This window comes from Triturus cristatus, chromosome 4_1, assembly GCF_964204655.1.
Source record: "Triturus cristatus chromosome 4_1, aTriCri1.1, whole genome shotgun sequence".
In the NCBI taxonomy this organism is placed as follows: domain Eukaryota; kingdom Metazoa; phylum Chordata; class Amphibia; order Caudata; family Salamandridae; genus Triturus; species Triturus cristatus.
The window spans coordinates 106,503,737-106,528,736 of NC_140585.1; the positions used below are offsets into that span (position 1 = coordinate 106,503,737).

A 25,000-nucleotide genomic window follows, 5' to 3' on the forward strand; every position below is an offset into this window, starting at 1 on the left:
CTGGAGATGCCGGGGATTGAACCCGGGGCCTCATACATGCAAAGCATGCGCTCTACCACTGAGCTACATCCCCACTTCTGCAAGGTTTGACTGTATGATTGGAAACCCTGCATTGAACCGACGGCCACATCACCCCATTCGACTCTGCAGTATACAATGTCAGTCAGGAAAATCCTTCAGCCTTGTACCTGGATGATCTTCATGGTCTTATGTACAGATGCCTATATACAGCCTTCTTAGCGCAGTAGGCAGCGCGTCAGTCTCATAATCTGAAGGTCCTGAGTTCGATCCTCAGAGAGGGCATTTATTTCCTTCTTTTGGAATGCAAAATTCTCCGATTTTCTTGAAATGCGCAAACTATGCCTAGTTCAAAGATTTTTCCAAAGCAAATGTCTGACTATTTAAGTGGGGCTCTCACCCCAACTGCATGACAAACTTCTTCTTTCTGCATGATGGCAGGCTAGCCTTCTGGAAAAAAGCCAAGATAAGGAACAGAGGCTCCTGGAGATGCCGGGGATTGAACCCGGGACCTCATACATGCGAAGCATGCGCTCTACCACTGAGCTACATCCCCACTTTTGCCCTCGAGCTGTTTGATGGATGCAAGGAATCCCTGAAACCCAGGGACTGCAAAGTCTCGATCATAATCAATGGAAGGTATTGTTTGAATAAAAGTGAAATATATGGAAATCGAAGCAAAAAATCCTTCGAGCCGGATTTGAACCAGCGACCTAAGGATGTCTGACTGTATGCTACAGTCCTCCGCTCTACCAACTGAGCTATCGAAGGAGTGGCTGAAGTATCTTTCAGCGCTGTAATTATCTCTCGCTCAAGAAAGGTTGTGGGGGTGGGGATCAGGAGCAGATCGATGAAAATCATGAACATTACCTGCAGCTCCCTCTCAAAGTCACCAGTTCTTAGAGCACACTGTAAGGTACGTCTTATCACCCCAAAGGAGGATTTCAGACCAAAGTTCATGTTCTGTCTTGGCTTGGGGATAAGCAGGGGTGCTCCAAATTTCAATTTTACAGAAAGGAAAGGAACTTTGATACAAAGACCTTGGGCAGCATTGGTGGCAAATGGATGGCTGCGCGGAACCATGAAAGAAATGACAGAAAGTTATGGGAGTCATTACTACGCACCCAGCATCAAGAACGTGCATTTTGGATGCATTTTCAAAAGGAAAGAGAACGGAAAAATCTGTAGATTGAAGGTGATTGAGATAAACAAAATATTCAGTTTTTCTAAAAGCTACTGTAAAGAGTCTCTGGTTTAGAAGAAGAACCCTTACCAATGATCAAGAGAGATGCAACAGATTTCTATCATCAAAGCATTATGGTTGTCAAGATGAATCATCACTTTGATGTCTTCAACAAGTAGGATTCTTTTGATCTATAATCATCAAAAATGAGATAGCCCCATTTCATGGGATTTTTCAAGGCAAACGTCTGACAGATTAAGCGGGGTCCTCATCCCGGTTGGAGGACATATCTCTTCCTTCATCATGATGCCAGCCTAGCTTTCGGCCCAAAATCCAAGGTAAGCATGGCAAAAGTCTGGAGATGCCGGGGATTGAACCCGGGGCCTCATACATGCAAAGCATGCGCTCTACCACTGAGCTACATCCCCACTTCTGCAAGGTTTGACTGTATGATTGGAAACCCTGCATTGAACCGACGGCCACATCACCCCATTCGACTCTGCAGTATACAATGTCAGTCAGGAAAATCCTTCAGCCTTGTACCTGGATGATCTTCATGGTCTTATGTACAGATGCCTATATACAGCCTTCTTAGCGCAGTAGGCAGCGCGTCAGTCTCATAATCTGAAGGTCCTGAGTTCGATCCTCAGAGAGGGCATTTATTTCCTTCTTTTGGAATGCAAAATTCTCCGATTTTCTTGAAATGCGCAAACTATGCCTAGTTCAAAGATTTTTCCAAAGCAAATGTCTGACTATTTAAGTGGGGCTCTCACCCCAACTGCATGACAAACTTCTTCTTTCTGCATGATGGCAGGCTAGCCTTCTGGAAAAAAGCCAAGATAAGGAACAGAGGCTCCTGGAGATGCCGGGGATTGAACCCGGGACCTCATACATGCGAAGCATGCGCTCTACCACTGAGCTACATCCCCACTTTTGCACTCGAGCTGTTTGATGGATGCAAGGAATCCCTGAAACCCAGGGACTGCAAAGTCTCGATCATAATCAATGGAAGGTATTGTTTGAATAAAAGTGAAAGATATGGAAATCGAAGCAAAAAATCCTTCGAGCCGGATTTGAACCAGCGACCTAAGGATGTCTGACTTTATGCTACAGTCCTCCGCTCTACCAACTGAGCTATCGAAGGAGTGGCTGAAGTATCTTTCAGCGCTGTAATTATCTCTCGCTCAAGAAAGGTTGTGGGGGTGGGGATCAGGAGCAGATCGATGAAAATCATGAACATTACCTGCAGCTCCCTCTCAAAGTCACCAGTTCTTAGAGCACACTGTAAGGTACGTCTTATCACCCCAAAGGAGGATTTCAGACCAAAGTTCATGTTCTGTCTTGGCTTGGGGATAAGCAGGGGTGCTCCAAATTTCAATTTTACAGAAAGGAAAGGAACTTTGATACAAAGACCTTGGGCAGCATTGGTGGCAAATGGATGGCTGCGCGGAACCATGAAAGAAATGACAGAAAGTTATGGGAGTCATTACTACGCACCCAGCATCAAGAACGTGCATTTTGGATGCATTTTCAAAAGGAAAGAGAACGGAAAAATCTGTAGATTGAAGGTGATTGAGATAAACAAAATATTCCGTTTTTCTAAAAGCTACTGTAAAGAGTCTCTGGTTTAGAAGAAGAACCCTTACCAATGATCAAGAGAGATGCGACAGATTTCTATCATCAAAGCATTATGGTTGTCAAGATGAATCATCACTTTGATGTCTTCAACAAGTAGGATTCTTTTGATCTATAATCATCAAAAATGAGATAGCCCCATTTCATGGGATTTTTCAAGGCAAACGTCTGACAGATTAAGCGGGGTCCTCATCCCGGTTGGAGGACATATCTCTTCCTTCATCATGATGCCAGCCTAGCTTTCGGCCCAAAATCCAAGGTAAGCATGGCAAAAGTCTGGAGATGCCGGGGATTGAACCCGGGGCCTCATACATGCAAAGCATGCGCTCTACCACTGAGCTACATCCCCACTTCTGCAAGGTTTGACTGTATGATTGGAAACCCTGCATTGAACCGACGGCCACATCACCCCATTCGACTCTGCAGTATACAATGTCAGTCAGGAAAATCCTTCAGCCTTGTACCTGGATGATCTTCATGGTCTTATGTACAGATGCCTATATACAGTCTTCTTAGCGCAGTAGGCAGCGCGTCAGTCTCATAATCTGAAGGTCCTGAGTTCGATCCTCAGAGAGGGCATTTATTTCCTTCTTTTGGAATGCAAAATTCTCCGATTTTCTTGAAATGCGCAAACTATGCCTAGTTCAAAGATTTTTCCAAAGCAAATGTCTGACTATTTAAGTGGGGCTCTCACCCCAACTGCATGACAAACTTCTTCTTTCTGCATGATGGCAGGCTAGCCTTCTGGAAAAAAGCCAAGATAAGGAACAGAGGCTCCTGGAGATGCCGGGGATTGAACCCGGGACCTCATACATGCGAAGCATGCGCTCTACCACTGAGCTACATCCCCACTTTTGCCCTCGAGCTGTTTGATGGATGCAAGGAATCCCTGAAACCCAGGGACTGCAAAGTCTCGATCATAATCAATGGAAGGTATTGTTTGAATAAAAGTGAAATATATGGAAATCGAAGCAAAAAATCCTTCGAGCCGGATTTGAACCAGCGACCTAAGGATGTCTGACTTTATGCTACAGTCCTCCGCTCTACCAACTGAGCTATCGAAGGAGTGGCTGAAGTATCTTTCAGCGCTGTAATTATCTCTCGCTCAAGAAAGGTTGTGGGGGTGGGGATCAGGAGCAGATCGATGAAAATCATGAACATTACCTGCAGCTCCCTCTCAAAGTCACCAGTTCTTAGAGCACACTGTAAGGTACGTCTTATCACCCCAAAGGAGGATTTCAGACCAAAGTTCATGTTCTGTCTTGGCTTGGGGATAAGCAGGGGTGCTCCAAATTTCAATTTTACAGAAAGGAAAGGAACTTTGATACAAAGACCTTGGGCAGCATTGGTGGCAAATGGATGGCTGCGCGGAACCATGAAAGAAATGACAGAAAGTTATGGGAGTCATTACTACGCACCCAGCATCAAGAACGTGCATTTTGGATGCATTTTCAAAAGGAAAGAGAACGGAAAAATCTGTAGATTGAAGGTGATTGAGATAAACAAAATATTCCGTTTTTCTAAAAGCTACTGTAAAGAGTCTCTGGTTTAGAAGAAGAACCCTTACCAATGATCAAGAGAGATGCAACAGATTTCTATCATCAAAGCATTATGGTTGTCAAGATGAATCATCACTTTGATGTCTTCAACAAGTAGGATTCTTTTGATCTATAATCATCAAAAATGAGATAGCCCCATTTCATGGGATTTTTCAAGGCAAACGTCTGACAGATTAAGCGGGGTCCTCATCCCGGTTGGAGGACATATCTCTTCCTTCATCATGATGCCAGCCTAGCTTTCGGCCCAAAATCCAAGGTAAGCATGGCAAAAGTCTGGAGATGCCGGGGATTGAACCCGGGGCCTCATACATGCAAAGCATGCGCTCTACCACTGAGCTACATCCCCACTTCTGCAAGGTTTGACTGTATGATTGGAAACCCTGCATTGAACCGACGGCCACATCACCCCATTCGACTCTGCAGTATACAATGTCAGTCAGGAAAATCCTTCAGCCTTGTACCTGGATGATCTTCATGGTCTTATGTACAGATGCCTATATACAGCCTTCTTAGCGCAGTAGGCAGCGCGTCAGTCTCATAATCTGAAGGTCCTGAGTTCGATCCTCAGAGAGGGCATTTATTTCCTTCTTTTGGAATGCAAAATTCTCCGATTTTCTTGAAATGCGCAAACTATGCCTAGTTCAAAGATTTTTCCAAAGCAAATGTCTGACTATTTAAGTGGGGCTCTCACCCCAACTGCATGACAAACTTCTTCTTTCTGCATGATGGCAGGCTAGCCTTCTGGAAAAAAGCCAAGATAAGGAACAGAGGCTCCTGGAGATGCCGGGGATTGAACCCGGGACCTCATACATGCGAAGCATGCGCTCTACCACTGAGCTACATCCCCACTTTTGCACTCGAGCTGTTTGATGGATGCAAGGAATCCCTGAAACCCAGGGACTGCAAAGTCTCGATCATAATCAATGGAAGGTATTGTTTGAATAAAAGTGAAAGATATGGAAATCGAAGCAAAAAATCCTTCGAGCCGGATTTGAACCAGCGACCTAAGGATGTCTGACTTTATGCTACAGTCCTCCGCTCTACCAACTGAGCTATCGAAGGAGTGGCTGAAGTATCTTTCAGCGCTGTAATTATCTCTCGCTCAAGAAAGGTTGTGGGGGTGGGGATCAGGAGCAGATCGATGAAAATCATGAACATTACCTGCAGCTCCCTCTCAAAGTCACCAGTTCTTAGAGCACACTGTAAGGTACGTCTTATCACCCCAAAGGAGGATTTCAGACCAAAGTTCATGTTCTGTCTTGGCTTGGGGATAAGCAGGGGTGCTCCAAATTTCAATTTTACAGAAAGGAAAGGAACTTTGATACAAAGACCTTGGGCAGCATTGGTGGCAAATGGATGGCTGCGCGGAACCATGAAAGAAATGACAGAAAGTTATGGGAGTCATTACTACGCACCCAGCATCAAGAACGTGCATTTTGGATGCATTTTCAAAAGGAAAGAGAACGGAAAAATCTGTAGATTGAAGGTGATTGAGATAAACAAAATATTCCGTTTTTCTAAAAGCTACTGTAAAGAGTCTCTGGTTTAGAAGAAGAACCCTTACCAATGATCAAGAGAGATGCGACAGATTTCTATCATCAAAGCATTATGGTTGTCAAGATGAATCATCACTTTGATGTCTTCAACAAGTAGGATTCTTTTGATCTATAATCATCAAAAATGAGATAGCCCCATTTCATGGGATTTTTCAAGGCAAACGTCTGACAGATTAAGCGGGGTCCTCATCCCGGTTGGAGGACATATCTCTTCCTTCATCATGATGCCAGCCTAGCTTTCGGCCCAAAATCCAAGGTAAGCATGGCAAAAGTCTGGAGATGCCGGGGATTGAACCCGGGGCCTCATACATGCAAAGCATGCGCTCTACCACTGAGCTACATCCCCACTTCTGCAAGGTTTGACTGTATGATTGGAAACCCTGCATTGAACCGACGGCCACATCACCCCATTCGACTCTGCAGTATACAATGTCAGTCAGGAAAATCCTTCAGCCTTGTACCTGGATGATCTTCATGGTCTTATGTACAGATGCCTATATACAGCCTTCTTAGCGCAGTAGGCAGCGCGTCAGTCTCATAATCTGAAGGTCCTGAGTTCGATCCTCAGAGAGGGCATTTATTTCCTTCTTTTGGAATGCAAAATTCTCCGATTTTCTTGAAATGCGCAAACTATGCCTAGTTCAAAGATTTTTCCAAAGCAAATGTCTGACTATTTAAGTGGGGCTCTCACCCCAACTGCATGACAAACTTCTTCTTTCTGCATGATGGCAGGCTAGCCTTCTGGAAAAAAGCCAAGATAAGGAACAGAGGCTCCTGGAGATGCCGGGGATTGAACCCGGGACCTCATACATGCGAAGCATGCGCTCTACCACTGAGCTACATCCCCACTTTTGCCCTCGAGCTGTTTGATGGATGCAAGGAATCCCTGAAACCCAGGGACTGCAAAGTCTCGATCATAATCAATGGAAGGTATTGTTTGAATAAAAGTGAAATATATGGAAATCGAAGCAAAAAATCCTTCGAGCCGGATTTGAACCAGCGACCTAAGGATGTCTGACTTTATGCTACAGTCCTCCGCTCTACCAACTGAGCTATCGAAGGAGTGGCTGAAGTATCTTTCAGCGCTGTAATTATCTCTCGCTCAAGAAAGGTTGTGGGGGTGGGGATCAGGAGCAGATCGATGAAAATCATGAACATTACCTGCAGCTCCCTCTCAAAGTCACCAGTTCTTAGAGCACACTGTAAGGTACGTCTTATCACCCCAAAGGAGGATTTCAGACCAAAGTTCATGTTCTGTCTTGGCTTGGGGATAAGCAGGGGTGCTCCAAATTTCAATTTTACAGAAAGGAAAGGAACTTTGATACAAAGACCTTGGGCAGCATTGGTGGCAAATGGATGGCTGCGCGGAACCATGAAAGAAATGACAGAAAGTTATGGGAGTCATTACTACGCACCCAGCATCAAGAACGTGCATTTTGGATGCATTTTCAAAAGGAAAGAGAACGGAAAAATCTGTAGATTGAAGGTGATTGAGATAAACAAAATATTCAGTTTTTCTAAAAGCTACTGTAAAGAGTCTCTGGTTTAGAAGAAGAACCCTTACCAATGATCAAGAGAGATGCAACAGATTTCTATCATCAAAGCATTATGGTTGTCAAGATGAATCATCACTTTGATGTCTTCAACAAGTAGGATTCTTTTGATCTATAATCATCAAAAATGAGATAGCCCCATTTCATGGGATTTTTCAAGGCAAACGTCTGACAGATTAAGCGGGGTCCTCATCCCGGTTGGAGGACATATCTCTTCCTTCATCATGATGCCAGCCTAGCTTTCGGCCCAAAATCCAAGGTAAGCATGGCAAAAGTCTGGAGATGCCGGGGATTGAACCCGGGGCCTCATACATGCAAAGCATGCGCTCTACCACTGAGCTACATCCCCACTTCTGCAAGGTTTGACTGTATGATTGGAAACCCTGCATTGAACCGACGGCCACATCACCCCATTCGACTCTGCAGTATACAATGTCAGTCAGGAAAATCCTTCAGCCTTGTACCTGGATGATCTTCATGGTCTTATGTACAGATGCCTATATACAGCCTTCTTAGCGCAGTAGGCAGCGCGTCAGTCTCATAATCTGAAGGTCCTGAGTTCGATCCTCAGAGAGGGCATTTATTTCCTTCTTTTGGAATGCAAAATTCTCCGATTTTCTTGAAATGCGCAAACTATGCCTAGTTCAAAGATTTTTCCAAAGCAAATGTCTGACTATTTAAGTGGGGCTCTCACCCCAACTGCATGACAAACTTCTTCTTTCTGCATGATGGCAGGCTAGCCTTCTGGAAAAAAGCCAAGATAAGGAACAGAGGCTCCTGGAGATGCCGGGGATTGAACCCGGGACCTCATACATGCGAAGCATGCGCTCTACCACTGAGCTACATCCCCACTTTTGCACTCGAGCTGTTTGATGGATGCAAGGAATCCCTGAAACCCAGGGACTGCAAAGTCTCGATCATAATCAATGGAAGGTATTGTTTGAATAAAAGTGAAAGATATGGAAATCGAAGCAAAAAATCCTTCGAGCCGGATTTGAACCAGCGACCTAAGGATGTCTGACTTTATGCTACAGTCCTCCGCTCTACCAACTGAGCTATCGAAGGAGTGGCTGAAGTATCTTTCAGCGCTGTAATTATCTCTCGCTCAAGAAAGGTTGTGGGGGTGGGGATCAGGAGCAGATCGATGAAAATCATGAACATTACCTGCAGCTCCCTCTCAAAGTCACCAGTTCTTAGAGCACACTGTAAGGTACGTCTTATCACCCCAAAGGAGGATTTCAGACCAAAGTTCATGTTCTGTCTTGGCTTGGGGATAAGCAGGGGTGCTCCAAATTTCAATTTTACAGAAAGGAAAGGAACTTTGATACAAAGACCTTGGGCAGCATTGGTGGCAAATGGATGGCTGCGCGGAACCATGAAAGAAATGACAGAAAGTTATGGGAGTCATTACTACGCACCCAGCATCAAGAACGTGCATTTTGGATGCATTTTCAAAAGGAAAGAGAACGGAAAAATCTGTAGATTGAAGGTGATTGAGATAAACAAAATATTCCGTTTTTCTAAAAGCTACTGTAAAGAGTCTCTGGTTTAGAAGAAGAACCCTTACCAATGATCAAGAGAGATGCGACAGATTTCTATCATCAAAGCATTATGGTTGTCAAGATGAATCATCACTTTGATGTCTTCAACAAGTAGGATTCTTTTGATCTATAATCATCAAAAATGAGATAGCCCCATTTCATGGGATTTTTCAAGGCAAACGTCTGACAGATTAAGCGGGGTCCTCATCCCGGTTGGAGGACATATCTCTTCCTTCATCATGATGCCAGCCTAGCTTTCGGCCCAAAATCCAAGGTAAGCATGGCAAAAGTCTGGAGATGCCGGGGATTGAACCCGGGGCCTCATACATGCAAAGCATGCGCTCTACCACTGAGCTACATCCCCACTTCTGCAAGGTTTGACTGTATGATTGGAAACCCTGCATTGAACCGACGGCCACATCACCCCATTCGACTCTGCAGTATACAATGTCAGTCAGGAAAATCCTTCAGCCTTGTACCTGGATGATCTTCATGGTCTTATGTACAGATGCCTATATACAGTCTTCTTAGCGCAGTAGGCAGCGCGTCAGTCTCATAATCTGAAGGTCCTGAGTTCGATCCTCAGAGAGGGCATTTATTTCCTTCTTTTGGAATGCAAAATTCTCCGATTTTCTTGAAATGCGCAAACTATGCCTAGTTCAAAGATTTTTCCAAAGCAAATGTCTGACTATTTAAGTGGGGCTCTCACCCCAACTGCATGACAAACTTCTTCTTTCTGCATGATGGCAGGCTAGCCTTCTGGAAAAAAGCCAAGATAAGGAACAGAGGCTCCTGGAGATGCCGGGGATTGAACCCGGGACCTCATACATGCGAAGCATGCGCTCTACCACTGAGCTACATCCCCACTTTTGCCCTCGAGCTGTTTGATGGATGCAAGGAATCCCTGAAACCCAGGGACTGCAAAGTCTCGATCATAATCAATGGAAGGTATTGTTTGAATAAAAGTGAAATATATGGAAATCGAAGCAAAAAATCCTTCGAGCCGGATTTGAACCAGCGACCTAAGGATGTCTGACTTTATGCTACAGTCCTCCGCTCTACCAACTGAGCTATCGAAGGAGTGGCTGAAGTATCTTTCAGCGCTGTAATTATCTCTCGCTCAAGAAAGGTTGTGGGGGTGGGGATCAGGAGCAGATCGATGAAAATCATGAACATTACCTGCAGCTCCCTCTCAAAGTCACCAGTTCTTAGAGCACACTGTAAGGTACGTCTTATCACCCCAAAGGAGGATTTCAGACCAAAGTTCATGTTCTGTCTTGGCTTGGGGATAAGCAGGGGTGCTCCAAATTTCAATTTTACAGAAAGGAAAGGAACTTTGATACAAAGACCTTGGGCAGCATTGGTGGCAAATGGATGGCTGCGCGGAACCATGAAAGAAATGACAGAAAGTTATGGGAGTCATTACTACGCACCCAGCATCAAGAACGTGCATTTTGGATGCATTTTCAAAAGGAAAGAGAACGGAAAAATCTGTAGATTGAAGGTGATTGAGATAAACAAAATATTCCGTTTTTCTAAAAGCTACTGTAAAGAGTCTCTGGTTTAGAAGAAGAACCCTTACCAATGATCAAGAGAGATGCAACAGATTTCTATCATCAAAGCATTATGGTTGTCAAGATGAATCATCACTTTGATGTCTTCAACAAGTAGGATTCTTTTGATCTATAATCATCAAAAATGAGATAGCCCCATTTCATGGGATTTTTCAAGGCAAACGTCTGACAGATTAAGCGGGGTCCTCATCCCGGTTGGAGGACATATCTCTTCCTTCATCATGATGCCAGCCTAGCTTTCGGCCCAAAATCCAAGGTAAGCATGGCAAAAGTCTGGAGATGCCGGGGATTGAACCCGGGGCCTCATACATGCAAAGCATGCGCTCTACCACTGAGCTACATCCCCACTTCTGCAAGGTTTGACTGTATGATTGGAAACCCTGCATTGAACCGACGGCCACATCACCCCATTCGACTCTGCAGTATACAATGTCAGTCAGGAAAATCCTTCAGCCTTGTACCTGGATGATCTTCATGGTCTTATGTACAGATGCCTATATACAGCCTTCTTAGCGCAGTAGGCAGCGCGTCAGTCTCATAATCTGAAGGTCCTGAGTTCGATCCTCAGAGAGGGCATTTATTTCCTTCTTTTGGAATGCAAAATTCTCCGATTTTCTTGAAATGCGCAAACTATGCCTAGTTCAAAGATTTTTCCAAAGCAAATGTCTGACTATTTAAGTGGGGCTCTCACCCCAACTGCATGACAAACTTCTTCTTTCTGCATGATGGCAGGCTAGCCTTCTGGAAAAAAGCCAAGATAAGGAACAGAGGCTCCTGGAGATGCCGGGGATTGAACCCGGGACCTCATACATGCGAAGCATGCGCTCTACCACTGAGCTACATCCCCACTTTTGCACTCGAGCTGTTTGATGGATGCAAGGAATCCCTGAAACCCAGGGACTGCAAAGTCTCGATCATAATCAATGGAAGGTATTGTTTGAATAAAAGTGAAAGATATGGAAATCGAAGCAAAAAATCCTTCGAGCCGGATTTGAACCAGCGACCTAAGGATGTCTGACTTTATGCTACAGTCCTCCGCTCTACCAACTGAGCTATCGAAGGAGTGGCTGAAGTATCTTTCAGCGCTGTAATTATCTCTCGCTCAAGAAAGGTTGTGGGGGTGGGGATCAGGAGCAGATCGATGAAAATCATGAACATTACCTGCAGCTCCCTCTCAAAGTCACCAGTTCTTAGAGCACACTGTAAGGTACGTCTTATCACCCCAAAGGAGGATTTCAGACCAAAGTTCATGTTCTGTCTTGGCTTGGGGATAAGCAGGGGTGCTCCAAATTTCAATTTTACAGAAAGGAAAGGAACTTTGATACAAAGACCTTGGGCAGCATTGGTGGCAAATGGATGGCTGCGCGGAACCATGAAAGAAATGACAGAAAGTTATGGGAGTCATTACTACGCACCCAGCATCAAGAACGTGCATTTTGGATGCATTTTCAAAAGGAAAGAGAACGGAAAAATCTGTAGATTGAAGGTGATTGAGATAAACAAAATATTCCGTTTTTCTAAAAGCTACTGTAAAGAGTCTCTGGTTTAGAAGAAGAACCCTTACCAATGATCAAGAGAGATGCGACAGATTTCTATCATCAAAGCATTATGGTTGTCAAGATGAATCATCACTTTGATGTCTTCAACAAGTAGGATTCTTTTGATCTATAATCATCAAAAATGAGATAGCCCCATTTCATGGGATTTTTCAAGGCAAACGTCTGACAGATTAAGCGGGGTCCTCATCCCGGTTGGAGGACATATCTCTTCCTTCATCATGATGCCAGCCTAGCTTTCGGCCCAAAATCCAAGGTAAGCATGGCAAAAGTCTGGAGATGCCGGGGATTGAACCCAGGGCCTCATACATGCAAAGCATGCGCTCTACCACTGAGCTACATCCCCACTTCTGCAAGGTTTGACTGTATGATTGGAAACCCTGCATTGAACCGACGGCCACATCACCCCATTCGACTCTGCAGTATACAATGTCAGTCAGGAAAATCCTTCAGCCTTGTACCTGGATGATCTTCATGGTCTTATGTACAGATGCCTATATACAGTCTTCTTAGCGCAGTAGGCAGCGCGTCAGTCTCATAATCTGAAGGTCCTGAGTTCGATCCTCAGAGAGGGCATTTATTTCCTTCTTTTGGAATGCAAAATTCTCCGATTTTCTTGAAATGCGCAAACTATGCCTAGTTCAAAGATTTTTCCAAAGCAAATGTCTGACTATTTAAGTGGGGCTCTCACCCCAACTGCATGACAAACTTCTTCTTTCTGCATGATGGCAGGCTAGCCTTCTGGAAAAAAGCCAAGATAAGGAACAGAGGCTCCTGGAGATGCCGGGGATTGAACCCGGGACCTCATACATGCGAAGCATGCGCTCTACCACTGAGCTACATCCCCACTTTTGCCCTCGAGCTGTTTGATGGATGCAAGGAATCCCTGAAACCCAGGGACTGCAAAGTCTCGATCATAATCAATGGAAGGTATTGTTTGAATAAAAGTGAAATATATGGAAATCGAAGCAAAAAATCCTTCGAGCCGGATTTGAACCAGCGACCTAAGGATGTCTGACTTTATGCTACAGTCCTCCGCTCTACCAACTGAGCTATCGAAGGAGTGGCTGAAGTATCTTTCAGCGCTGTAATTATCTCTCGCTCAAGAAAGGTTGTGGGGGTGGGGATCAGGAGCAGATCGATGAAAATCATGAACATTACCTGCAGCTCCCTCTCAAAGTCACCAGTTCTTAGAGCACACTGTAAGGTACGTCTTATCACCCCAAAGGAGGATTTCAGACCAAAGTTCATGTTCTGTCTTGGCTTGGGGATAAGCAGGGGTGCTCCAAATTTCAATTTTACAGAAAGGAAAGGAACTTTGATACAAAGACCTTGGGCAGCATTGGTGGCAAATGGATGGCTGCGCGGAACCATGAAAGAAATGACAGAAAGTTATGGGAGTCATTACTACGCACCCAGCATCAAGAACGTGCATTTTGGATGCATTTTCAAAAGGAAAGAGAACGGAAAAATCTGTAGATTGAAGGTGATTGAGATAAACAAAATATTCCGTTTTTCTAAAAGCTACTGTAAAGAGTCTCTGGTTTAGAAGAAGAACCCTTACCAATGATCAAGAGAGATGCGACAGATTTCTATCATCAAAGCATTATGGTTGTCAAGATGAATCATCACTTTGATGTCTTCAACAAGTAGGATTCTTTTGATCTATAATCATCAAAAATGAGATAGCCCCATTTCATGGGATTTTTCAAGGCAAACGTCTGACAGATTAAGCGGGGTCCTCATCCCGGTTGGAGGACATATCTCTTCCTTCATCATGATGCCAGCCTAGCTTTCGGCCCAAAATCCAAGGTAAGCATGGCAAAAGTCTGGAGATGCCAGGGATTGAACCCGGGGCCTCATACATGCAAAGCATGCGCTCTACCACTGAGCTACATCCCCACTTCTGCAAGGTTTGACTGTATGATTGGAAACCCTGCATTGAACCGACGGCCACATCACCCCATTCGACTCTGCAGTATACAATGTCAGTCAGGAAAATCCTTCAGCCTTGTACCTGGATGATCTTCATGGTCTTATGTACAGATGCCTATATACAGCCTTCTTAGCGCAGTAGGCAGCGCGTCAGTCTCATAATCTGAAGGTCCTGAGTTCGATCCTCAGAGAGGGCATTTATTTCCTTCTTTTGGAATGCAAAATTCTCCGATTTTCTTGAAATGCGCAAACTATGCCTAGTTCAAAGATTTTTCCAAAGCAAATGTCTGACTATTTAAGTGGGGCTCTCACCCCAACTGCATGACAAACTTCTTCTTTCTGCATGATGGCAGGCTAGCCTTCTGGAAAAAAGCCAAGATAAGGAACAGAGGCTCCTGGAGATGCCGGGGATTGAACCCGGGACCTCATACATGCGAAGCATGCGCTCTACCACTGAGCTACATCCCCACTTTTGCACTCGAGCTGTTTGATGGATGCAAGGAATCCCTGAAACCCAGGGACTGCAAAGTCTCGATCATAATCAATGGAAGGTATTGTTTGAATAAAAGTGAAAGATATGGAAATCGAAGCAAAAAATCCTTCGAGCCGGATTTGAACCAGCGACCTAAGGATGTCTGACTTTATGCTACAGTCCTCCGCTCTACCAACTGAGCTATCGAAGGAGTGGCTGAAGTATCTTTCAGCGCTGTAATTATCTCTCGCTCAAGAAAGGTTGTGGGGGTGGGGATCAGGAGCAGATCGATGAAAATCATGAACATTACCTGCAGCTCCCTCTCAAAGTCACCAGTTCTTAGAGCACACTGTAAGGTACGTCTTATCACCCCAAAGGAGGATTTCAGACCAAAGTTCATGTTCTGTCTTGGCTTGGGGATAAGCAGGGGTGCTCCAAATTTCAATTTTACAGAAAGGAAAGGAACTTTGATACAAAGACCTTGGGCAGCATTGGTGGCAAATGGATGGCTGCGCGGAACCATGAAAGAAATGACAGAAAGTTATGGGAGTCATTACTACGCACCCAGCATCAAGAACGTGCATTTTGGATGCATTTTCAAAAGGAAAGAGAACGGAAAAATCTGTAGATTGAAGGTGATTGAGATAAACAAAATATTCCGTTTTTCTAAAAGCTACTGTAAAGAGTCTCTGGTTTAGAAGAAGAACCCTTACCAATGATCAAGAGAGATGCGACAGATTTCTATCATCAAAGCATTATGGTTGTCAAGATGAATCATCACTTTGATGTCTTCAACAAGTAGGATTCTTTTGATCTATAATCATCAAAAATGAGATAGCCCCATTTCATGGGATTTTTCAAGGCAAACGTCTGACAGATTAAGCGGGGTCCTCATCCCGGTTGGAGGACATATCTCTTCCTTCATCATGATGCCAGCCTAGCTTTCGGCCCAAAATCCAAGGTAAGCATGGCAAAAGTCTGGAGATGCCGGGGATTGAACCCGGGGCCTCATACATGCAAAGCATGCGCTCTACCACTGAGCTACATCCCCACTTCTGCAAGGTTTGACTGTATGATTGGAAACCCTGCATTGAACCGACGGCCACATCACCCCATTCGACTCTGCAGTATACAATGTCAGTCAGGAAAATCCTTCAGCCTTGTACCTGGATGATCTTCATGGTCTTATGTACAGATGCCTATATACAGCCTTCTTAGCGCAGTAGGCAGCGCGTCAGTCTCATAATCTGAAGGTCCTGAGTTCGATCCTCAGAGAGGGCATTTATTTCCTTCTTTTGGAATGCAAAATTCTCCGATTTTCTTGAAATGCGCAAACTATGCCTAGTTCAAAGATTTTTCCAAAGCAAATGTCTGACTATTTAAGTGGGGCTCTCACCCCAACTGCATGACAAACTTCTTCTTTCTGCATGATGGCAGGCTAGCCTTCTGGAAAAAAGCCAAGATAAGGAACAGAGGCTCCTGGAGATGCCGGGGATTGAACCCGGGACCTCATACATGCGAAGCATGCGCTCTACCACTGAGCTACATCCCCACTTTTGCACTCGAGCTGTTTGATGGATGCAAGGAATCCCTGAAACCCAGGGACTGCAAAGTCTCGATCATAATCAATGGAAGGTATTGTTTGAATAAAAGTGAAAGATATGGAAATCGAAGCAAAAAATCCTTCGAGCCGGATTTGAACCAGCGACCTAAGGATGTCTGACTTTATGCTACAGTCCTCCGCTCTACCAACTGAGCTATCGAAGGAGTGGCTGAAGTATCTTTCAGCGCTGTAATTATCTCTCGCTCAAGAAAGGTTGTGGGGGTGGGGATCAGGAGCAGATCGATGAAAATCATGAACATTACCTGCAGCTCCCTCTCAAAGTCACCAGTTCTTAGAGCACACTGTAAGGTACGTCTTATCACCCCAAAGGAGGATTTCAGACCAAAGTTCATGTTCTGTCTTGGCTTGGGGATAAGCAGGGGTGCTCCAAATTTCAATTTTACAGAAAGGAAAGGAACTTTGATACAAAGACCTTGGGCAGCATTGGTGGCAAATGGATGGCTGCGCGGAACCATGAAAGAAATGACAGAAAGTTATGGGAGTCATTACTACGCACCCAGCATCAAGAACGTGCATTTTGGATGCATTTTCAAAAGGAAAGAGAACGGAAAAATCTGTAGATTGAAGGTGATTGAGATAAACAAAATATTCCGTTTTTCTAAAAGCTACTGTAAAGAGTCTCTGGTTTAGAAGAAGAACCCTTACCAATGATCAAGAGAGATGCGACAGATTTCTATCATCAAAGCATTATGGTTGTCAAGATGAATCATCACTTTGATGTCTTCAACAAGTAGGATTCTTTTGATCTATAATCATCAAAAATGAGATAGCCCCATTTCATGGGATTTTTCAAGGCAAACGTCTGACAGATTAAGCGGGGTCCTCATCCCGGTTGGAGGACATATCTCTTCCTTCATCATGATGCCAGCCTAGCTTTCGGCCCAAAATCCAAGGTAAGCATGGCAAAAGTCTGGAGATGCCGGGGATTGAACCCGGGGCCTCATACATGCAAAGCATGCGCTCTACCACTGAGCTACATCCCCACTTCTGCAAGGTTTGACTGTATGATTGGAAACCCTGCATTGAACCGACGGCCACATCACCCCATTCGACTCTGCAGTATACAATGTCAGTCAGGAAAATCCTTCAGCCTTGTACCTGGATGATCTTCATGGTCTTATGTACAGATGCCTATATACAGTCTTCTTAGCGCAGTAGGCAGCGCGTCAGTCTCATAATCTGAAGGTCCTGAGTTCGATCCTCAGAGAGGGCATTTATTTCCTTCTTTTGGAATGCAAAATTCTCCGATTTTCTTGAAATGCGCAAACTATGCCTAGTTCAAAGATTTTTCCAAAGCAAATGTCTGACTATTTAAGTGGGGCTCTCACCCCAACTGCATGACAAACTTCTTCTTTCTGCATGATGGCAGGCTAGCCTTCTGGAAAAAAGCCAAGATAAGGAACAGAGGCTCCTGGAGATGCCGGGGATTGAACCCGGGACCTCATACATGCGAAGCATGCGCTCTACCACTGAGCTACATCCCCACTTTTGCCCTCGAGCTGTTTGATGGATGCAAGGAATCCCTGAAACCCAGGGACTGCAAAGTCTCGATCATAATCAATGGAAGGTATTGTTTGAATAAAAGTGAAATATATGGAAATCGAAGCAAAAAATCCTTCGAGCCGGATTTGAACCAGCGACCTAAGGATGTCTGACTTTATGCTACAGTCCTCCGCTCTACCAACTGAGCTATCGAAGGAGTGGCTGAAGTATCTTTCAGCGCTGTAATTATCTCTCGCTCAAGAAAGGTTGTGGGGGTGGGGATCAGGAGCAGATCGATGAAAATCATGAACATTACCTGCAGCTCCCTCTCAAAGTCACCAGTTCTTAGAGCACACTGTAAGGTACGTCTTATCACCCCAAAGGAGGATTTCAGACCAAAGTTCATGTTCTGTCTTGGCTTGGGGATAAGCAGGGGTGCTCCAAATTTCAATTTTACAGAAAGGAAAGGAACTTTGATACAAAGACCTTGGGCAGCATTGGTGGCAAATGGATGGCTGCGCGGAACCATGAAAGAAATGACAGAAAGTTATGGGAGTCATTACTACGCACCCAGCATCAAGAACGTGCATTTTGGATGCATTTTCAAAAGGAAAGAGAACGGAAAAATCTGTAGATTGAAGGTGATTGAGATAAACAAAATATTCCGTTTTTCTAAAAGCTACTGTAAAGAGTCTCTGGTTTAGAAGAAGAACCCTTACCAATGATCAAGAGAGATGCGACAGATTTCTATCATCAAAGCATTATGGTTGTCAAGATGAATCATCACTTTGATGTCTTCAACAAGTAGGATTCTTTTGATCTATAATCATCAAAAATGAGATAGCCCCATTTCATGGGATTTTTCAAGGCAAACGTCTGACAGATTAAGCGGGGTCCTCATCCCGGTTGGAGGACATATCTCTTCCTTCATCATGATGCCAGCCTAGCTTTCGGCCCAAAATCCAAGGTAAGCATGGCAAAAGTCTGGAGATGCCGGGGATTGAACCCGGGGCCTCATACATGCAAAGCATGCGCTCTACCACTGAGCTACATCCCCACTTCTGCAAGGTTTGACTGTATGATTGGAAACCCTGCATTGAACCGACGGCCACATCACCCCATTCGACTCTGCAGTATACAATGTCAGTCAGGAAAATCCTTCAGCCTTGTACCTGGATGATCTTCATGGTCTTATGTACAGATGCCTATATACAGCCTTCTTAGCGCAGTAGGCAGCGCGTCAGTCTCATAATCTGAAGGTCCTGAGTTCGATCCTCAGAGAGGGCATTTATTTCCTTCTTTTGGAATGCAAAATTCTCCGATTTTCTTGAAATGCGCAAACTATGCCTAGTTCAAAGATTTTTCCAAAGCAAATGTCTGACTATTTAAGTGGGGCTCTCACCCCAACTGCATGACAAACTTCTTCTTTCTGCATGATGGCAGGCTAGCCTTCTGGAAAAAAGCCAAGATAAGGAACAGAGGCTCCTGGAGATGCCGGGGATTGAACCCGGGACCTCATACATGCGAAGCATGCGCTCTACCACTGAGCTACATCCCCACTTTTGCACTCGAGCTGTTTGATGGATGCAAGGAATCCCTGAAACCCAGGGACTGCAAAGTCTCGATCATAATCAATGGAAGGTATTGTTTGAATAAAAGTGAAAGATATGGAAATCGAAGCAAAAAATCCTTCGAGCCGGATTTGAACCAGCGACCTAAGGATGTCTGACTTTATGCTACAGTCCTCCGCTCTACCAACTGAGCTATCGAAGGAGTGGCTGAAGTATCTTTCAGCGCTGTAATTATCTCTCGCTCAAGAAAGGTTGTGGGGGTGGGGATCAGGAGCAGATCGATGAAAATCATGAACATTACCTGCAGCTCCCTCTCAAAGTCACCAGTTCTTAGAGCACACTGTAAGGTACGTCTTATCACCCCAAAGGAGGATTTCAGACCAAAGTTCATGTTCTGTCTTGGCTTGGGGATAAGCAGGGGTGCTCCAAATTTCAATTTTACAGAAAGGAAAGGAACTTTGATACAAAGACCTTGGGCAGCATTGGTGGCAAATGGATGGCTGCGCGGAACCATGAAAGAAATGACAGAAAGTTATGGGAGTCATTACTACGCACCCAGCATCAAGAACGTGCATTTTGGATGCATTTTCAAAAGGAAAGAGAACGGAAAAATCTGTAGATTGAAGGTGATTGAGATAAACAAAATATTCCGTTTTTCTAAAAGCTACTGTAAAGAGTCTCTGGTTTAGAAGAAGAACCCTTACCAATGATCAAGAGAGATGCGACAGATTTCTATCATCAAAGCATTATGGTTGTCAAGATGAATCATCACTTTGATGTCTTCAACAAGTAGGATTCTTTTGATCTATAATCATCAAAAATGAGATAGCCCCATTTCATGGGATTTTTCAAGGCAAACGTCTGACAGATTAAGCGGGGTCCTCATCCCGGTTGGAGGACATATCTCTTCCTTCATCATGATGCCAGCCTAGCTTTCGGCCCAAAATCCAAGGTAAGCATGGCAAAAGTCTGGAGATGCCGGGGATTGAACCCGGGGCCTCATACATGCAAAGCATGCGCTCTACCACTGAGCTACATCCCCACTTCTGCAAGGTTTGACTGTATGATTGGAAACCCTGCATTGAACCGACGGCCACATCACCCCATTCGACTCTGCAGTATACAATGTCAGTCAGGAAAATCCTTCAGCCTTGTACCTGGATGATCTTCATGGTCTTATGTACAGATGCCTATATACAGTCTTCTTAGCGCAGTAGGCAGCGCGTCAGTCTCATAATCTGAAGGTCCTGAGTTCGATCCTCAGAGAGGGCATTTATTTCCTTCTTTTGGAATGCAAAATTCTCCGATTTTCTTGAAATGCGCAAACTATGCCTAGTTCAAAGATTTTTCCAAAGCAAATGTCTGACTATTTAAGTGGGGCTCTCACCCCAACTGCATGACAAACTTCTTCTTTCTGCATGATGGCAGGCTAGCCTTCTGGAAAAAAGCCAAGATAAGGAACAGAGGCTCCTGGAGATGCCGGGGATTGAACCCGGGACCTCATACATGCGAAGCATGCGCTCTACCACTGAGCTACATCCCCACTTTTGCCCTCGAGCTGTTTGATGGATGCAAGGAATCCCTGAAACCCAGGGACTGCAAAGTCTCGATCATAATCAATGGAAGGTATTGTTTGAATAAAAGTGAAATATATGGAAATCGAAGCAAAAAATCCTTCGAGCCGGATTTGAACCAGCGACCTAAGGATGTCTGACTTTATGCTACAGTCCTCCGCTCTACCAACTGAGCTATCGAAGGAGTGGCTGAAGTATCTTTCAGCGCTGTAATTATCTCTCGCTCAAGAAAGGTTGTGGGGGTGGGGATCAGGAGCAGATCGATGAAAATCATGAACATTACCTGCAGCTCCCTCTCAAAGTCACCAGTTCTTAGAGCACACTGTAAGGTACGTCTTATCACCCCAAAGGAGGATTTCAGACCAAAGTTCATGTTCTGTCTTGGCTTGGGGATAAGCAGGGGTGCTCCAAATTTCAATTTTACAGAAAGGAAAGGAACTTTGATACAAAGACCTTGGGCAGCATTGGTGGCAAATGGATGGCTGCGCGGAACCATGAAAGAAATGACAGAAAGTTATGGGAGTCATTACTACGCACCCAGCATCAAGAACGTGCATTTTGGATGCATTTTCAAAAGGAAAGAGAACGGAAAAATCTGTAGATTGAAGGTGATTGAGATAAACAAAATATTCCGTTTTTCTAAAAGCTACTGTAAAGAGTCTCTGGTTTAGAAGAAGAACCCTTACCAATGATCAAGAGAGATGCGACAGATTTCTATCATCAAAGCATTATGGTTGTCAAGATGAATCATCACTTTGATGTCTTCAACAAGTAGGATTCTTTTGATCTATAATCATCAAAAATGAGATAGCCCCATTTCATGGGATTTTTCAAGGCAAACGTCTGACAGATTAAGCGGGGTCCTCATCCCGGTTGGAGGACATATCTCTTCCTTCATCATGATGCCAGCCTAGCTTTCGGCCCAAAATCCAAGGTAAGCATGGCAAAAGTCTGGAGATGCCGGGGATTGAACCCGGGGCCTCATACATGCAAAGCATGCGCTCTACCACTGAGCTACATCCCCACTTCTGCAAGGTTTGACTGTATGATTGGAAACCCTGCATTGAACCGACGGCCACATCACCCCATTCGACTCTGCAGTATACAATGTCAGTCAGGAAAATCCTTCAGCCTTGTACCTGGATGATCTTCATGGTCTTATGTACAGATGCCTATATACAGTCTTCTTAGCGCAGTAGGCAGCGCGTCAGTCTCATAATCTGAAGGTCCTGAGTTCGATCCTCAGAGAGGGCATTTATTTCCTTCTTTTGGAATGCAAAATTCTCCGATTTTCTTGAAATGCGCAAACTATGCCTAGTTCAAAGATTTTTCCAAAGCAAATGTCTGACTATTTAAGTGGGGCTCTCACCCCAACTGCATGACAAACTTCTTCTTTCTGCATGATGGCAGGCTAGCCTTCTGGAAAAAAGCCAAGATAAGGAACAGAGGCTCCTGGAGATGCCGGGGATTGAACCCGGGACCTCATACATGCGAAGCATGCGCTCTACCACTGAGCTACATCCCCACTTTTGCCCTCGAGCTGTTTGATGGATGCAAGGAATCCCTGAAACCCAGGGACTGCAAAGTCTCGATCATAATCAATGGAAGGTATTGTTTGAATAAAAGTGAAATATATGGAAATCGAAGCAAAAAATCCTTCGAGCCGGATTTGAACCAGCGACCTAAGGATGTCTGACTTTATGCTACAGTCCTCCGCTCTACCAACTGAGCTATCGAAGGAGTGGCTGAAGTATCTTTCAGCGCTGTAATTATCTCTCGCTCAAGAAAGGTTGTGGGGGTGGGGATCAGGAGCAGATCGATGAAAATCATGAACATTACCTGCAGCTCCCTCTCAAAGTCACCAGTTCTTAGAGCACACTGTAAGGTACGTCTTATCACCCCAAAGGAGGATTTCAGACCAAAGTTCATGTTCTGTCTTGGCTTGGGGATAAGCAGGGGTGCTCCAAATTTCAATTTTACAGAAAGGAAAGGAACTTTGATACAAAGACCTTGGGCAGCATTGGTGGCAAATGGATGGCTGCGCGGAACCATGAAAGAAATGACAGAAAGTTATGGGAGTCATTACTACGCACCCAGCATCAAGAACGTGCATTTTGGATGCATTTTCAAAAGGAAAGAGAACGGAAAAATCTGTAGATTGAAGGTGATTGAGATAAACAAAATATTCCGTTTTTCTAAAAGCTACTGTAAAGAGTCTCTGGTTTAGAAGAAGAACCCTTACCAATGATCAAGAGAGATGCGACAGATTTCTATCATCAAAGCATTATGGTTGTCAAGATGAATCATCACTTTGATGTCTTCAACAAGTAGGATTCTTTTGATCTATAATCATCAAAAATGAGATAGCCCCATTTCATGGGATTTTTCAAGGCAAACGTCTGACAGATTAAGCGGGGTCCTCATCCCGGTTGGAGGACATATCTCTTCCTTCATCATGATGCCAGCCTAGCTTTCGGCCCAAAATCCAAGGTAAGCATGGCAAAAGTCTGGAGATGCCGGGGATTGAACCCGGGGCCTCATACATGCAAAGCATGCGCTCTACCACTGAGCTACATCCCCACTTCTGCAAGGTTTGACTGTATGATTGGAAACCCTGCATTGAACCGACGGCCACATCACCCCATTCGACTCTGCAGTATACAATGTCAGTCAGGAAAATCCTTCAGCCTTGTACCTGGATGATCTTCATGGTCTTATGTACAGATGCCTATATACAGTCTTCTTAGCGCAGTAGGCAGCGCGTCAGTCTCATAATCTGAAGGTCCTGAGTTCGATCCTCAGAGAGGGCATTTATTTCCTTCTTTTGGAATGCAAAATTCTCCGATTTTCTTGAAATGCGCAAACTATGCCTAGTTCAAAGATTTTTCCAAAGCAAATGTCTGACTATTTAAGTGGGGCTCTCACCCCAACTGCATGACAAACTTCTTCTTTCTGCATGATGGCAGGCTAGCCTTCTGGAAAAAAGCCAAGATAAGGAACAGAGGCTCCTGGAGATGCCGGGGATTGAACCCGGGACCTCATACATGCGAAGCATGCGCTCTACCACTGAGCTACATCCCCACTTTTGCCCTCGAGCTGTTTGATGGATGCAAGGAATCCCTGAAACCCAGGGACTGCAAAGTCTCGATCATAATCAATGGAAGGTATTGTTTGAATAAAAGTGAAATATATGGAAATCGAAGCAAAAAATCCTTCGAGCCGGATTTGAACCAGCGACCTAAGGATGTCTGACTTTATGCTACAGTCCTCCGCTCTACCAACTGAGCTATCGAAGGAGTGGCTGAAGTATCTTTCAGCGCTGTAATTATCTCTCGCTCAAGAAAGGTTGTGGGGGTGGGGATCAGGAGCAGATCGATGAAAATCATGAACATTACCTGCAGCTCCCTCTCAAAGTCACCAGTTCTTAGAGCACACTGTAAGGTACGTCTTATCACCCCAAAGGAGGATTTCAGACCAAAGTTCATGTTCTGTCTTGGCTTGGGGATAAGCAGGGGTGCTCCAAATTTCAATTTTACAGAAAGGAAAGGAACTTTGATACAAAGACCTTGGGCAGCATTGGTGGCAAATGGATGGCTGCGCGGAACCATGAAAGAAATGACAGAAAGTTATGGGAGTCATTACTACGCACCCAGCATCAAGAACGTGCATTTTGGATGCATTTTCAAAAGGAAAGAGAACGGAAAAATCTGTAGATTGAAGGTGATTGAGATAAACAAAATATTCCGTTTTTCTAAAAGCTACTGTAAAGAGTCTCTGGTTTAGAAGAAGAACCCTTACCAATGATCAAGAGAGATGCGACAGATTTCTATCATCAAAGCATTATGGTTGTCAAGATGAATCATCACTTTGATGTCTTCAACAAGTAGGATTCTTTTGATCTATAATCATCAAAAATGAGATAGCCCCATTTCATGGGATTTTTCAAGGCAAACGTCTGACAGATTAAGCGGGGTCCTCATCCCGGTTGGAGGACATATCTCTTCCTTCATCATGATGCCAGCCTAGCTTTCGGCCCAAAATCCAAGGTAAGCATGGCAAAAGTCTGGAGATGCCGGGGATTGAACCCGGGGCCTCATACATGCAAAGCATGCGCTCTACCACTGAGCTACATCCCCACTTCTGCAAGGTTTGACTGTATGATTGGAA

At 44.5% G+C, this 25,000-nt stretch overlaps 47 non-coding genes across 47 annotated transcripts; all 47 read right to left on the reverse strand.

The window, feature by feature from the left end:
• Position 1: 1 nt before the first annotated feature.
• Positions 2-73, reverse strand: TRNAA-UGC (transfer RNA alanine (anticodon UGC)). The gene has a single exon. It is a non-coding gene; the product is annotated as a tRNA-Ala (tRNA).
• Positions 74-502: 429 nt separating this feature from the next.
• On the reverse strand, positions 503-574 carry TRNAA-CGC (transfer RNA alanine (anticodon CGC)). Its single transcript has one exon. It is a non-coding gene; the product is annotated as a tRNA-Ala (tRNA).
• A 129-nt stretch (positions 575-703) lies between these two features.
• TRNAY-GUA (transfer RNA tyrosine (anticodon GUA)) lies at positions 704-789 on the reverse strand. The gene is given in 2 exon segments: positions 704-739; positions 753-789. It is a non-coding gene; the product is annotated as a tRNA-Tyr (tRNA).
• A 768-nt stretch (positions 790-1,557) lies between these two features.
• On the reverse strand, positions 1,558-1,629 carry TRNAA-UGC (transfer RNA alanine (anticodon UGC)). The gene has a single exon. It is a non-coding gene; the product is annotated as a tRNA-Ala (tRNA).
• A 429-nt stretch (positions 1,630-2,058) lies between these two features.
• TRNAA-CGC (transfer RNA alanine (anticodon CGC)) lies at positions 2,059-2,130 on the reverse strand. Its single transcript has one exon. It is a non-coding gene; the product is annotated as a tRNA-Ala (tRNA).
• Positions 2,131-2,259: 129 nt separating this feature from the next.
• Positions 2,260-2,345, reverse strand: TRNAY-GUA (transfer RNA tyrosine (anticodon GUA)). The gene is given in 2 exon segments: positions 2,260-2,295; positions 2,309-2,345. It is a non-coding gene; the product is annotated as a tRNA-Tyr (tRNA).
• Positions 2,346-3,113: 768 nt separating this feature from the next.
• TRNAA-UGC (transfer RNA alanine (anticodon UGC)) lies at positions 3,114-3,185 on the reverse strand. Its single transcript has one exon. It is a non-coding gene; the product is annotated as a tRNA-Ala (tRNA).
• A 429-nt stretch (positions 3,186-3,614) lies between these two features.
• Positions 3,615-3,686, reverse strand: TRNAA-CGC (transfer RNA alanine (anticodon CGC)). Its single transcript has one exon. It is a non-coding gene; the product is annotated as a tRNA-Ala (tRNA).
• A 129-nt stretch (positions 3,687-3,815) lies between these two features.
• TRNAY-GUA (transfer RNA tyrosine (anticodon GUA)) lies at positions 3,816-3,901 on the reverse strand. Its single transcript is given in 2 exon segments — positions 3,816-3,851; positions 3,865-3,901. It is a non-coding gene; the product is annotated as a tRNA-Tyr (tRNA).
• Positions 3,902-4,669: 768 nt separating this feature from the next.
• TRNAA-UGC (transfer RNA alanine (anticodon UGC)) lies at positions 4,670-4,741 on the reverse strand. Its single transcript has one exon. It is a non-coding gene; the product is annotated as a tRNA-Ala (tRNA).
• A 429-nt stretch (positions 4,742-5,170) lies between these two features.
• Positions 5,171-5,242, reverse strand: TRNAA-CGC (transfer RNA alanine (anticodon CGC)). The gene has a single exon. It is a non-coding gene; the product is annotated as a tRNA-Ala (tRNA).
• Positions 5,243-5,371: 129 nt separating this feature from the next.
• Positions 5,372-5,457, reverse strand: TRNAY-GUA (transfer RNA tyrosine (anticodon GUA)). The gene is given in 2 exon segments: positions 5,372-5,407; positions 5,421-5,457. It is a non-coding gene; the product is annotated as a tRNA-Tyr (tRNA).
• A 768-nt stretch (positions 5,458-6,225) lies between these two features.
• Positions 6,226-6,297, reverse strand: TRNAA-UGC (transfer RNA alanine (anticodon UGC)). The gene has a single exon. It is a non-coding gene; the product is annotated as a tRNA-Ala (tRNA).
• Positions 6,298-6,726: 429 nt separating this feature from the next.
• TRNAA-CGC (transfer RNA alanine (anticodon CGC)) lies at positions 6,727-6,798 on the reverse strand. Its single transcript has one exon. It is a non-coding gene; the product is annotated as a tRNA-Ala (tRNA).
• A 129-nt stretch (positions 6,799-6,927) lies between these two features.
• On the reverse strand, positions 6,928-7,013 carry TRNAY-GUA (transfer RNA tyrosine (anticodon GUA)). The gene is given in 2 exon segments: positions 6,928-6,963; positions 6,977-7,013. It is a non-coding gene; the product is annotated as a tRNA-Tyr (tRNA).
• Positions 7,014-7,781: 768 nt separating this feature from the next.
• On the reverse strand, positions 7,782-7,853 carry TRNAA-UGC (transfer RNA alanine (anticodon UGC)). The gene has a single exon. It is a non-coding gene; the product is annotated as a tRNA-Ala (tRNA).
• A 429-nt stretch (positions 7,854-8,282) lies between these two features.
• On the reverse strand, positions 8,283-8,354 carry TRNAA-CGC (transfer RNA alanine (anticodon CGC)). The gene has a single exon. It is a non-coding gene; the product is annotated as a tRNA-Ala (tRNA).
• Positions 8,355-8,483: 129 nt separating this feature from the next.
• Positions 8,484-8,569, reverse strand: TRNAY-GUA (transfer RNA tyrosine (anticodon GUA)). The gene is given in 2 exon segments: positions 8,484-8,519; positions 8,533-8,569. It is a non-coding gene; the product is annotated as a tRNA-Tyr (tRNA).
• Positions 8,570-9,337: 768 nt separating this feature from the next.
• On the reverse strand, positions 9,338-9,409 carry TRNAA-UGC (transfer RNA alanine (anticodon UGC)). The gene has a single exon. It is a non-coding gene; the product is annotated as a tRNA-Ala (tRNA).
• Positions 9,410-9,838: 429 nt separating this feature from the next.
• Positions 9,839-9,910, reverse strand: TRNAA-CGC (transfer RNA alanine (anticodon CGC)). Its single transcript has one exon. It is a non-coding gene; the product is annotated as a tRNA-Ala (tRNA).
• Positions 9,911-10,039: 129 nt separating this feature from the next.
• Positions 10,040-10,125, reverse strand: TRNAY-GUA (transfer RNA tyrosine (anticodon GUA)). The gene is given in 2 exon segments: positions 10,040-10,075; positions 10,089-10,125. It is a non-coding gene; the product is annotated as a tRNA-Tyr (tRNA).
• Positions 10,126-10,893: 768 nt separating this feature from the next.
• TRNAA-UGC (transfer RNA alanine (anticodon UGC)) lies at positions 10,894-10,965 on the reverse strand. The gene has a single exon. It is a non-coding gene; the product is annotated as a tRNA-Ala (tRNA).
• A 429-nt stretch (positions 10,966-11,394) lies between these two features.
• TRNAA-CGC (transfer RNA alanine (anticodon CGC)) lies at positions 11,395-11,466 on the reverse strand. Its single transcript has one exon. It is a non-coding gene; the product is annotated as a tRNA-Ala (tRNA).
• A 129-nt stretch (positions 11,467-11,595) lies between these two features.
• TRNAY-GUA (transfer RNA tyrosine (anticodon GUA)) lies at positions 11,596-11,681 on the reverse strand. The gene is given in 2 exon segments: positions 11,596-11,631; positions 11,645-11,681. It is a non-coding gene; the product is annotated as a tRNA-Tyr (tRNA).
• Positions 11,682-12,950: 1,269 nt separating this feature from the next.
• Positions 12,951-13,022, reverse strand: TRNAA-CGC (transfer RNA alanine (anticodon CGC)). The gene has a single exon. It is a non-coding gene; the product is annotated as a tRNA-Ala (tRNA).
• Positions 13,023-13,151: 129 nt separating this feature from the next.
• TRNAY-GUA (transfer RNA tyrosine (anticodon GUA)) lies at positions 13,152-13,237 on the reverse strand. The gene is given in 2 exon segments: positions 13,152-13,187; positions 13,201-13,237. It is a non-coding gene; the product is annotated as a tRNA-Tyr (tRNA).
• Positions 13,238-14,506: 1,269 nt separating this feature from the next.
• On the reverse strand, positions 14,507-14,578 carry TRNAA-CGC (transfer RNA alanine (anticodon CGC)). The gene has a single exon. It is a non-coding gene; the product is annotated as a tRNA-Ala (tRNA).
• A 129-nt stretch (positions 14,579-14,707) lies between these two features.
• Positions 14,708-14,793, reverse strand: TRNAY-GUA (transfer RNA tyrosine (anticodon GUA)). The gene is given in 2 exon segments: positions 14,708-14,743; positions 14,757-14,793. It is a non-coding gene; the product is annotated as a tRNA-Tyr (tRNA).
• Positions 14,794-15,561: 768 nt separating this feature from the next.
• On the reverse strand, positions 15,562-15,633 carry TRNAA-UGC (transfer RNA alanine (anticodon UGC)). The gene has a single exon. It is a non-coding gene; the product is annotated as a tRNA-Ala (tRNA).
• Positions 15,634-16,062: 429 nt separating this feature from the next.
• TRNAA-CGC (transfer RNA alanine (anticodon CGC)) lies at positions 16,063-16,134 on the reverse strand. The gene has a single exon. It is a non-coding gene; the product is annotated as a tRNA-Ala (tRNA).
• A 129-nt stretch (positions 16,135-16,263) lies between these two features.
• Positions 16,264-16,349, reverse strand: TRNAY-GUA (transfer RNA tyrosine (anticodon GUA)). Its single transcript is given in 2 exon segments — positions 16,264-16,299; positions 16,313-16,349. It is a non-coding gene; the product is annotated as a tRNA-Tyr (tRNA).
• A 768-nt stretch (positions 16,350-17,117) lies between these two features.
• Positions 17,118-17,189, reverse strand: TRNAA-UGC (transfer RNA alanine (anticodon UGC)). The gene has a single exon. It is a non-coding gene; the product is annotated as a tRNA-Ala (tRNA).
• Positions 17,190-17,618: 429 nt separating this feature from the next.
• Positions 17,619-17,690, reverse strand: TRNAA-CGC (transfer RNA alanine (anticodon CGC)). The gene has a single exon. It is a non-coding gene; the product is annotated as a tRNA-Ala (tRNA).
• A 129-nt stretch (positions 17,691-17,819) lies between these two features.
• Positions 17,820-17,905, reverse strand: TRNAY-GUA (transfer RNA tyrosine (anticodon GUA)). The gene is given in 2 exon segments: positions 17,820-17,855; positions 17,869-17,905. It is a non-coding gene; the product is annotated as a tRNA-Tyr (tRNA).
• Positions 17,906-18,673: 768 nt separating this feature from the next.
• TRNAA-UGC (transfer RNA alanine (anticodon UGC)) lies at positions 18,674-18,745 on the reverse strand. Its single transcript has one exon. It is a non-coding gene; the product is annotated as a tRNA-Ala (tRNA).
• Positions 18,746-19,174: 429 nt separating this feature from the next.
• Positions 19,175-19,246, reverse strand: TRNAA-CGC (transfer RNA alanine (anticodon CGC)). The gene has a single exon. It is a non-coding gene; the product is annotated as a tRNA-Ala (tRNA).
• Positions 19,247-19,375: 129 nt separating this feature from the next.
• TRNAY-GUA (transfer RNA tyrosine (anticodon GUA)) lies at positions 19,376-19,461 on the reverse strand. Its single transcript is given in 2 exon segments — positions 19,376-19,411; positions 19,425-19,461. It is a non-coding gene; the product is annotated as a tRNA-Tyr (tRNA).
• A 768-nt stretch (positions 19,462-20,229) lies between these two features.
• TRNAA-UGC (transfer RNA alanine (anticodon UGC)) lies at positions 20,230-20,301 on the reverse strand. The gene has a single exon. It is a non-coding gene; the product is annotated as a tRNA-Ala (tRNA).
• A 429-nt stretch (positions 20,302-20,730) lies between these two features.
• Positions 20,731-20,802, reverse strand: TRNAA-CGC (transfer RNA alanine (anticodon CGC)). Its single transcript has one exon. It is a non-coding gene; the product is annotated as a tRNA-Ala (tRNA).
• A 129-nt stretch (positions 20,803-20,931) lies between these two features.
• Positions 20,932-21,017, reverse strand: TRNAY-GUA (transfer RNA tyrosine (anticodon GUA)). The gene is given in 2 exon segments: positions 20,932-20,967; positions 20,981-21,017. It is a non-coding gene; the product is annotated as a tRNA-Tyr (tRNA).
• A 768-nt stretch (positions 21,018-21,785) lies between these two features.
• On the reverse strand, positions 21,786-21,857 carry TRNAA-UGC (transfer RNA alanine (anticodon UGC)). Its single transcript has one exon. It is a non-coding gene; the product is annotated as a tRNA-Ala (tRNA).
• A 429-nt stretch (positions 21,858-22,286) lies between these two features.
• On the reverse strand, positions 22,287-22,358 carry TRNAA-CGC (transfer RNA alanine (anticodon CGC)). Its single transcript has one exon. It is a non-coding gene; the product is annotated as a tRNA-Ala (tRNA).
• A 129-nt stretch (positions 22,359-22,487) lies between these two features.
• TRNAY-GUA (transfer RNA tyrosine (anticodon GUA)) lies at positions 22,488-22,573 on the reverse strand. Its single transcript is given in 2 exon segments — positions 22,488-22,523; positions 22,537-22,573. It is a non-coding gene; the product is annotated as a tRNA-Tyr (tRNA).
• Positions 22,574-23,341: 768 nt separating this feature from the next.
• TRNAA-UGC (transfer RNA alanine (anticodon UGC)) lies at positions 23,342-23,413 on the reverse strand. The gene has a single exon. It is a non-coding gene; the product is annotated as a tRNA-Ala (tRNA).
• A 429-nt stretch (positions 23,414-23,842) lies between these two features.
• Positions 23,843-23,914, reverse strand: TRNAA-CGC (transfer RNA alanine (anticodon CGC)). Its single transcript has one exon. It is a non-coding gene; the product is annotated as a tRNA-Ala (tRNA).
• A 129-nt stretch (positions 23,915-24,043) lies between these two features.
• Positions 24,044-24,129, reverse strand: TRNAY-GUA (transfer RNA tyrosine (anticodon GUA)). Its single transcript is given in 2 exon segments — positions 24,044-24,079; positions 24,093-24,129. It is a non-coding gene; the product is annotated as a tRNA-Tyr (tRNA).
• A 768-nt stretch (positions 24,130-24,897) lies between these two features.
• Positions 24,898-24,969, reverse strand: TRNAA-UGC (transfer RNA alanine (anticodon UGC)). The gene has a single exon. It is a non-coding gene; the product is annotated as a tRNA-Ala (tRNA).
• Positions 24,970-25,000: the final 31 nt, after the last annotated feature.